At 51.3% G+C, this 8972-nt stretch overlaps 1 protein-coding gene across 6 annotated transcripts in view; it reads left to right on the top strand.

Moving 5' to 3' along the window:
• Positions 1 to 627: 627 nt before the first annotated feature.
• The window catches only part of CD151 (CD151 molecule (Raph blood group)), a 32225-nt gene continuing 23880 nt past the window's right edge, over positions 628 to 8972 (top strand). For 2 of the 6 annotated variants that reach the window (XM_066187760.1, XM_066187762.1), the window contains exon 1: positions 1196 to 1400. The gene's annotated coding sequence lies outside the window, so the exon portion shown is untranslated. Of the gene's footprint in view, positions 698 to 1195; positions 1401 to 6481; positions 6908 to 8972 lie in introns of those variants that run through there. The other 4 variants (XM_066187765.1, XM_066187761.1, XM_066187766.1 and 1 more) reach the window with 4 other exon arrangements.

Here is an 8972-nt window from a genome sequence, read left to right as displayed (position 1 = left end):
GCTTACTCCTTGGGAAGGATGAAGTGATTTCTGAGTTGGGCACATGGAAAGGTTAAGGCAAGCGCCCAGGAGGTTCTAAACTGGCCTTTCCCTTCCCTGCCCAGATCTCCTCTCTTCATCCCACTCCTGAAAAACCGTGTGAGGCCACTCGGCCGTGGAGACGGCGCAGGTCTTTTCCTGGGAGCATCCCCCGCACAGGGCTGCTGCTTAGCACAAAATATGTGGGCTGTGGCTCAAGTGAGGTAACGGGAAGATGAGGCAATGTGCCAGTCACGGCTTGATCTTGACTTACAGGGTGTTTCGTGGAGAGCACTTTTAACAAGCAGGTCTGACGCCTTAAAAAAAACAAACAAACAAACAAAACCCGCTCCAGCTATAGTTCGCTGTACCGTGTTCCCTGCGGCAATGGAAACGCCAACGTGAGGCGCGGGAGCCGGGAGCCGGGAGCCGGCGCTGCGCACGGCGCGGCAGAGCCCGGGCAGCCCCGGCCGGAGGGGCGAGCGGGGCCGGGCGCTGCCGGGGGCGGTGGCCCGGGCTGGGGCGGGCCGGGCCGGCCGCGCCGCCCTCCCGAGGCCGCCCGCCGTCCCTGCCGGCCCGCCTCCCTCCCTCCCTCCCTCCCTCCCTCCCTCCCTCCCTCCCTCCCTCCGGCGCGGCGCGGCAGGTCGGGGCGTGCGGCGGCGCGGAGCGGCGGCCCGGGGTGAGGCGGAGCGCCCGAAATGGCGGCGCCGGCGGGACGGGGGAGGCGGGCGGCGCGGCGGTGGTGGCGGCCCCGGGGAAGGGGCCGGGGCGGCGGCGGGGCAGAGGCGGGCGGAGAGCGGGCCCCGTGTGCCGCAGCGGGGCCCGGCGCTCCCTCCGTCCCTGCCGGCACCCGGCACCCGGGGGGAGCTGGCCGCGGCCACCCGGCCCCGGCTCTGCCGCAGCTCTGCTTCGCTTCCCCCGCAGCGCCCTGTGGCGTGGCGCGGCTTCGCAGGGGCTTGGCCCTCGTGTGCTTTGTGGGTTTGTTTTTTCCTTAGAGAAGTGCTTTAACCTGTTGCGGGTGGTGTCGTAAACTTCGCACAGCCCGCGGAATCAAGTAAAGGTGTTCTGAATGTTGCCATAAATCTTGTGGAACGATTATTACCCCCCCTCCGCCTTTTGTTCGGTCAGATTTCCCTGTTGTACAAATAAAGATTTGGCCTTTATGCTGGGCTTGTAGGACCCTTGGAGGCGGAGGAGGGAGGGAGCGAGCGCTTGTTTACCACACAGCCCAGGCGATGTCCTGTTCCCTTCTTTTTCTGGAAGCTGCATCGGATGGGGAGCTGATGGCAATGGGTTATTGCTGCACCGTGGTGTTGCTTGCCGTGAGGAATCTTTACCAGTAGCTTATTCTTCCTGTCCTCTCATGAAGAACATAAACTGCGGTAATTTTTTTTTAAAGTCTGACTTTCCCTTTTTGTAATCAACTTGTTGCAGTATCCTGTTGAATTTTAGCAATGACATGTCTTTATTTCAGGCTGCTCTATAGCATCCCTTAAATTCTGCACTGCTTCCCTTCCTTTGTCCTGCTACAGCGCTTCCTGGCTTTCTCTGAGGGTTCATGTGGTGCCTCCTAGAACAAGGGTTGATTGAAATAGCATCCCCCATCCAGAGGCCGATTTGTTCAAACAATTTCGAAAGCAGTCCCTTTAGAGAGAACACGTTTCCTCTCCTTCATGGCTATTGCCAAGGTTCTTAGGGAAGCGTTGGGTGTGATGGATGGTCTCACCAGCTGGTATTGTGGAGGCTGAAGAGCCTCTTAGCATGCCGCCAGTCAGACAAAGATCCATCCCAGTCCTCCTGGGTGACTGCCACTGTCGCCAAAGGACTGTCTGTGGCGGAGGAAGCACGGTGCAGTCAGTGCAAAAGTTTCAGTGCATTTATATAATCTGAAGCATTTTGCGTGGCTGGGACAGGCAGTTCCCAGTCTGTGGCTCGTTGGAAGCTGGGGTAGCATCACTTACGCTTTAAGTGATGCATCTGGTCACAGGTCCCTGTCACAGGCGCAGGGCTGGCTTGCACAGGTGGGCCTGGGCTCTGGTTTGCTCCAGCAGCTCTGGCGTGCCAGCACTTCTGTGTCAGATGCCCTTGCTGGAAGCTTGAGCTGCGAGCTGGAGGAGGTGGCAGCTTTTGAGCTCCTCCATGTAAGTCACCTCAGGTCACATCCTTGCTCTGTAGTTTGCTGATGATGTCTTCGAGTTCCTGGCCTGTATCTACTTCTGGTCATACGCTGTGTTTCTGCAAAAAGCATGTTTCATTCCGAGCTGTTGCTTGTGTTCGTTTTCCTGTGGCTTCTGCAGTGGAGGAGAATGGCTCCCCGAGTTGCCTGGTAAAAGTCCTGGCACTCCCTGCTGTATGCTGGCTTCAGGGATCAATAAGAAAACACCTTTTCTGAGCACTTGAAATAATGTCCCACGCGTGACACTTCATTTTACTCTGGAGTCTGAGGTGGTTAGTCACTCTTGTGGTACATTTTGTGAGAGTTTAAGGAGTTTTATTTCTCCTAACTCAAGGCAGCTGTGATAAAGGGGTTTTATTTGCTACTTTCAGTGCAGCCTCGGAAAGTTTCTCTCTTTGGGTGTGATACATTCTTCACTAAGGGGGAGGAAGAAAGCTGCTTGTATTCCCTTGTCAAGGAAAAATGCTAGGTGGGAGTGGCTGTGAAGGGCTCTCTTTCCCCTTAGGAGCTTTCCACCAGCCCTATCATTCCCTGCAAATAAAAGTTGTATCATTACTTGAACTGTTTCCATCATTCATGCACAGAAGGCAACAACTCCCTTGCTCTTGAGACAGCCCCGAGTGGTTTGATTAGAGAACTCTGTCTCTTCTAGCCAGGTCATCCCACTGGCAAATTCACTTGTTCCTTCTGCATAGTTTGAGTTCTTCACTCAGGAATGCATTGAACTGTTGGTTGTGGATGGAAGGAAAATGTCTGTTTACATGTCTTTGTGTAACATCTCTATCACCATGTGTACCCGTTTGTGGCAGACTATCCTGTCCGGCATTTCCAGGTAATTTGGTCATTGATAAAGCAATCATACTGTCCCTCTCTTCTTCTTGTGCCTTCTGTTTAAGGCAGAAGCTTAGAGAGAAAAAATTTGACAGCCTCTGAAAACCAAAAAGGGTAGCTGTGCTTTTTCATGTCCCAGTTTACCGTTACTATCCCCAGTGGCCTCATCAGCCTTGTTCCTTAAGAGGGGATGTTTCTTAAGAGAGGAATCTCAGAGATTCCTCCTGAGAGGATGTTCTACCCCTCAACTCTACTGTCTGATCCTGAACTCAATGCTGGGTTATCTCCAGCTCTCCCTGAGCGTGTGCACAGACAGCTGAGGTCATGGAAAGCCGCAGGGAGGGGGGCTCCTAGAAATGACAGCTCATCTCAGCTTCTCTGCCTGTGAGGAACAGAAGTCTCCCTGGTTGTTTTAAAACCTTCAAGATCCTAAGGGTGTAGACCAGGTCTCTTTCTGTCTCACTCACTCATCCTGCCTTTCAGACCCTGAATGTGATTTTTCTTTTGCCACAACAAATGAAATGAACAGTGTCACTGTGAAATCATCCCATTTTCCCGTCCTTTTTTGTACGTGCGTTTTGGCGGAGCTTTTCCCCAGGATGGTGACCATCTTCCCAGTCTGTGAGAACTGTGCTTTTCCCTGCTACCCTGTGTCTGAAGCCAGGGTATGGAGGGAGAAATGAGGAATGGCAGGTGTGTGGAATGGAGATGAGGTGTTCTGTCAGTCCTGTGGAGAGTGCCTCATTCCATCCCGTCCCACAGCACAGAAGCTGTAGGCTGCCAGGCCCCCTTGGCAGGGATGTGCCCTGTAGTGGCAGCACTGCTGGTGGGCATCTCTCCTCAGTGCTCCTTTCTGTCCTGCCTGCCAGACTCCTCTGGTTGTGATCTCAGCAGCCTGGGATCCTGGGGAATGGATTCAGGGAGTCCGACTAAGTCCAGTGTGCTGGCTGCTGGCAGTAATAAAACTCTTGGCAAAATGAGCAGGAGGGTGATGACTATTTTCCACGCCTGGAATTTCATGGCTGAGTAAGAGGTATGTTTTGGGGTCTGGCCATTTGGGTGTGACCAGCTTGGTCCATGTTTCTAGCCTGAGTTTCTTGTGCTGCTGGGGTGGTTATGTCCCGAGTCCGAGCTGGAAAACTGCTGTTCAGCTCTGTAGGGCCGGAGTGCAAAATGCTTAACATGGGACTGGAAGTGTGTCCAGCTCCTTAGAAGGATGCAAACACGAATTGATGCCATGAGATGCCAGCTGGCCTTTTAATGGAGTGACATATCTACGTGCGTGTGTGTGTATTTCATGTATGCCTTTGATGCCAGTAGTGGTGGATGTTATTGGAGGCAGGATGCTGGTTTAGTGGGATAAGGAAGGACATCAGGAATTCTGTTCGGCAGCAGTTGAGGGAGGGTCCTTGGCAGCTGTTGAAATTCCTTTGGGTGCTGATCTACAGGCACTGTCTGCAGGCTGCAGCCAAGCAAATACACGCTGTGCACCTCCTGATTGACGTTGCATTGCCTGCATCCCTGTAGGCTGCCATGGAGCCGCCTCTCCTGCCTGCTGAGGTGAGTGCATCCCAGAGGGAGTGTGGAGGCTGCGGGTGCAGCACACAAGGCTGTGGCACTGCCTCTTAGCAGAGGTGGAAGTGAGACGAGTGGGAGGTGCAAGAGAGGATGCTGCTCAGACACACAGGTTTGTTCCTGGCGGCGGTAATGAGGCTTCGTAAAGAAAAGCCGAGGCAGGAGTCGGTGACATAAAATGCTTGTCATTGACCATTGTTTCTTATCTGTGCCTGGTGCCAGATCTGAATACAAAAGGAGCAAAGTTCACTCGTTCAACCCAGGTTTTCTGTACTTTTATAAGAAAGAAAGCAGCAGTGGGGAGCTGGGGCAGTGGGAGGAGTTCTAAGGGTGAATGCCTGTGCTTTGGTGAAGTCTGTCCATGTAGCTGTGATGTGGAAGATGGACACTCTTAAGAAACGGTGGAGTTGGGCTGAAATTTGCAGATGTTTCCCAGATGTCTTTGCCATTGTAGGAGAGGGACAGGTTTAAAGGAGGAAACACCTTTTGGAGAGGCTGTAGGAGAAAGATCTGCCGTGCTGTACGAATGGACGAGGTCCAAGCGTGTTTGATGGCTCACCCTGAAACACTTCTGCTCCTATGGGGAAGAAGTGGACTGAAAAAGATCAAGCAGATGATTACTGTTTTGCACTATTGGCATTGCATGGTGGAATAACAGGTGTGTTTTGAAGTCTGGGCTGCATTTGGGTCTTGCTGATCTTGCTGGACTCTCCAGTCCCAGTCACCCTGTACAGCTCGGTAGGTGCATCTCAGAGAGGAGTGCAATCAGCTCAACACAGACTGAAAGTTGTCCTTGGCAGCTCTTTCAGTGCAAGCATATGACTTACCAGCATGGATGGAGGATGAACAGTAGATTCACGGGCTCCTTCACTAACGAAATTCAGTTAAAACTGGGACCAAGAGTGGTTTGAGATAGGAATTGCTGTGGGAGAGGTTTCTGTTTCGTCTGGAGTGCGTTGCTGATCTGTTATCTGCTGGAGTAGCCACAATGCCTCTGTGGGTTTTAGGGGGTACTCTGATCCTCATTGTCCACTGCACTGTAACAATAACGAAAATGAGGAGGAGGGATGGTTTTGGTCAAGTCTATCTGCTGTCAGAGCCAACTGGCAGATGGCAGCCGTGCTGACATTTCTGGCATGCCAGCCAGTGAGCAGGACTTTGGTAGTGCCTGACAAGGCAGCGTGAGTCATGGCTTGTGAATGTCAGCATTTCTTCTTAACTTTGGTGGAATCCAGAAGGGAGGAATTCATATCCCACATCTCAACAGAGATGGCTTGCTCTTTTTCTCCATGGTCGCTGTAAGCTCCATGCAGAGCTCCCAGGGAGCTGGTGAGGAGCTGTGTGTGCCATCACAGGGATGCACAGTGAGTGTGGAAGCCAGGCACCTGGACACGTGGGAGCAGGAAAGAGTCTCATGGTTCTGTGCCGAGTGTGCAAGGAATGTGTGGATGGGAAAGTGTTGGGCTTTGTGCTTGTGGTTTTGGCTGTTGAAGCATAGAAAGGGTGTGTCCAGTGCTGTGTGGAAGTACCACTTGCTGAGGAATTGACCTGTGGTTGGTTGCAGGTTCCCCCTTGCTGTGTGGAATAGCCTCTCCCATCTTTGCTGAGGGACTTGGCTAAAAGCGAGAGGTCTGCTGGAGATGAGGAGACTTTTGGTGTGGTCTCCAATGTACCTTGTCCACTTGGAGGGTTTTTAAAAGGACATATTTCTTGTTATTGAGAGGACCTCTTCCTATATTTGGGGAGAAAGAACTGTCAGGCTGGTTCGTGCACCTTTGAGTCCCAGCTGTCCGGGTTTTTTCCTTCTCCTGAGCAGGGAAAGAGCGCAGGTGTCCGCTGAGCTCATGTGTGAGGAATGAGGCTGTGCTCACCCTCGGAAATGGGCTCTGGAGAGCCAAACAAAAGCCTGTTCTGTCCATTGTGCACTCCAGGGCTTACCTCTGGTGTATGCAGTGTGTCCAAGACAGGAAGGAAAAAAAAGAGAACTTAAACCGCTGTGCTTAGACCGGGACAAAATCCTGGTTGCTGACTTCACCGGGCTGTTTGCCCCCAGGCACTGTGGAAGCTTAGATCCTGACTCACAGGTGTGCTGCTACAAGCCTGGGAGGAGGGAAAAGCAGGCAGTTGCAGAGGGAAACCTCTGCTTTCACTGGTGTCATGAGCTTTACTTTGCTGCAGCTGCAGATCTCCATGTGGAAGAGAACCCCCTTGTAGAAAAAAGGGCTTTGTTGTTTGCTGTTCTTTGGGAATTTTAACAACCTTTTAAGAAAAGAAGAAGGGAGGGAGAAGCCAACTTTGATGAGAGCGGTGAGTATCCAAAATAAATTATTGTAGTTAGGTCAGTGTGTTTCTTACCAGCAACACATTTACAAAGGGGATAAGTGGGAAGCTGATTTCCCTGTGTATGAGGGCACAACTGCTGTGGATCATCCTCATAATTTTTGATACTGATAGCCATGTGTGGCCAGCTCTGGCCCCTCTCCCTGCATTGTCCTGCCCTGGGCAGTCAGAGCTAGAACACTCTTTTGGCTGAGGTGAGTAATAGGAGGAATATTTTTGATCTGGTCATTTCCAGCATGGGTTTTAGTTTTTTTCCTAAATTCTTCAAAAGCAAGAGATCGGTTTTGTTTTCTGGGTTCCTCCACCCTTGTCTATCCTAGAGGAACCCCATTTTCACAACCGGCATTTAGTATTGAAGATAGTGACTCTGTTTCTTCAGAAACTTTTGACTGTGTTGTTCGTGGATTTTCTCCTGGGTATGTTTTGCTTTTAATACTTAAGGACTTAGTGAGAGTCTTAACCTCCAAGTGAGCCATGCTGTGGACTGCTTTTCCTCTCCTGCTCACTAATGGCATTGAATGAATTGCAAGATGGATAATGAGTCTGCCCAGCAACAGAGAGCAAAGTGCTCTGCGGCTTTCTGCTGAGCTCAAAGAAGTCTGAATGCTGGGGATGTGCCAGTTATGTTTTTAGAGGCTCCTGAGGGAACAAAGTATGGTTTCTCCCATCTCCTGAAGTGTTCCAGGAGTCTTCTTGGTATTTGAAGGTTAATCCAGGGTAGAACATGCTCCTGTAGAATATAGAGTGGACTACTTTTAGCCTTTAAATGTTAACCTTTAAAATAAAAGGAGATCAGATGAGATGATAATGGTTCCTCCTGACTTGAAAATTGACTTCTAAGGTGGATGGGGTGGTTGCGGGGAGGATTAAGTTTCAAAGTAATTTTAGGCTTTCCTTTACTGAAGCTTCTTCATAGAGTGCTAAGTGAACAGGAGGGTGGTTTGCTGGAGAAATCCCCTGCAGCATTTTCCCTGCTTCGTTTTATGTCCAGCTGTTTAGTGCTGGCATCTGTTAGAACCCTTCCCCACTTTCTTTTCCTCGCCAGGTATAAATGAAGTGGATGATTACACTGTCATGGTTTAACCCCAGCCAGCAATTATGTACCATACAGCCACCCCTCCCTCATGCCCCTGCCCTGGTGGGATGGGTGGAGAATCAGTAAAATAATTAAAAGTTATGGATTGAGATAAGAACGATGTATCAATTGAACCCGTGTAAAATGCAATGATAATTGCATTTTAGTAGTAATAATAGTAATAATTGTAATAATAACAGTAGTAGTAATGAAAAGGAGAGCGAGAGAGGGATAAACCCCAAGAAACACAAATGATGCACAGCACAACTCCGTAGCCCGTCACCCAGCGGTGATCAGCAGCTCCAGGCCACCTCCCCCCGGTTTGTATCCTGAGCCTGACATTCTGTGGTGTGGAACATCCCTTTGGCCAGTTCGGATCAGCTGTCGTGGCCATGCTCCTTCCCTTCTTGTGCACCTCCTCAGTGGCAGAGCGTGGGAAATGCACAAGTCCGTGATCTAGAGTGAGCACTACTTAGCAACAACCAAAACATGTTTGTTATCAACATTGTTCTCATGCTAAATCCAAACCACAGCGCTGTACCGGCTACTAAGGAGAACACCAACCCTATCCAGCCAAAACCAGGACGTACGCTGAGACAGACTTGCTGAAGTTGCTGTACTGATTCGGGCTCTGGCCCCTTCGTGGGGAGCTGCCCTTTGCCTGTGCCTTTGCTTGAAGCTGCCGAGAGGACCAGAGCAAGCCCAGCTCCCCGCGCAACTGGTGGAGCAAGGTGTTCCAGGGAAGCGGTTGTTGGCATGGCGCTGGGGGATTTCTTTGGAGCTTGGTGGTGTGTGGCTTTGGAGCCAGGGACTTCCTTGTGTCTTGTCTCCTGCTGCCAGCCTCGGTGAAGGGCCAGCAAGTAATTCCCTGGAGGCAGCCCTTGCCGCCCGGGAATTACTTGCGTGGGCCCTTCACCAAGGGTTGTTTATTCACATGCTGGTGCCTCCCGGTCAAGT

The sequence above is a fragment of the Chamaea fasciata genome, unplaced genomic scaffold (genome assembly GCF_029207755.1).
Source record: "Chamaea fasciata isolate MVZ Bird 193981 ecotype frontalis unplaced genomic scaffold, bChaFas1.0.hap1 SCAF_7, whole genome shotgun sequence".
Classification (NCBI taxonomy): Eukaryota; Metazoa; Chordata; class Aves; order Passeriformes; family Sylviidae; genus Chamaea; species Chamaea fasciata.
The sequence above is the reverse complement of the archived record's forward strand: the minus strand, read 5'-3'. Positions and strand labels throughout refer to the sequence as shown.